Source organism: Neovison vison, chromosome 1 (genome assembly GCF_020171115.1).
Source record: "Neovison vison isolate M4711 chromosome 1, ASM_NN_V1, whole genome shotgun sequence".
Lineage (NCBI taxonomy): Eukaryota > Metazoa > Chordata > Mammalia > Carnivora > Mustelidae > Neogale > Neogale vison.
The window spans coordinates 294,467,662-294,468,416 of record NC_058091.1 but is presented as its reverse complement, the minus strand read 5'-3'; the positions used below and the strand labels follow the sequence as shown (position 1 = coordinate 294,468,416).

General features: G+C 33.6%; 1 pseudogene; it reads right to left on the bottom strand.

Annotated features, from left to right (window-relative positions):
* Nucleotides 1–226: 226 nt before the first annotated feature.
* On the bottom strand, nt 227–398 carry LOC122897175 (annotated as a pseudogene).
* Nucleotides 399–755: the final 357 nt, after the last annotated feature.

Below are 755 nucleotides of genomic sequence, written 5' to 3'. Positions count from 1 at the left end.
GAAAGGGATTCTGCATTCATCCTTTATCACTGTATGTGCCATAACAGTGGATTATCAAATAGTATATTAGCAAAAGTATCTTTTTATAAAATAATTCCAATTGATAAATAAAAATAAATGTTCAAAATTTTGCAAACCTCAGTGCATGAATAAGGAAAATACAATATATTATTTTACTACTATTTTATTCTTTCTCTAACCTTTCTTCCAGTATGTAGATCAGTTCTGACTGCTATCATTTTCCTTCTCTCTGAAGAACTTATTTTGACATTCCCTACAAGGCGGTCCTACTGGTAAAAAGTCCTTCAGTTTTTATTTGTGTTAGAGATTCTTTCAATTAGCAATAATCGCGCCTCGGATAAACCTCATTGGCTACGATACTGCCACTGCGCAAAGCTTGTGTTAGAGATTCTTTATTGCTCCTTCATTTTTGAAGGATAATTTTCCTGGCGACAAAATTCTAGTTTGGTGATAGCATTTCTTTTAGCACTTTAAATATTTCATTATACTCTCTTTTTGATTGCATAGTTTCTAAAGATCAGAGGAATAGAATTCTCATCCCTGTTTCTTTTAGATTAGGGTTTTAGTTTTTGTTTTGTGTCATTTACCTTCTCTTTTTGCCCACTTGTAGTTTTAATCTCAAGCTAGTCCACACTTAGCATTCAGCAATCCATCAATTACAATTTAAAATGTCTACAGGTAGTAGTAGCTGTACCTGTAGGCTTCTGTCCTGGGCTCCGCTTTGTTCCCCATAA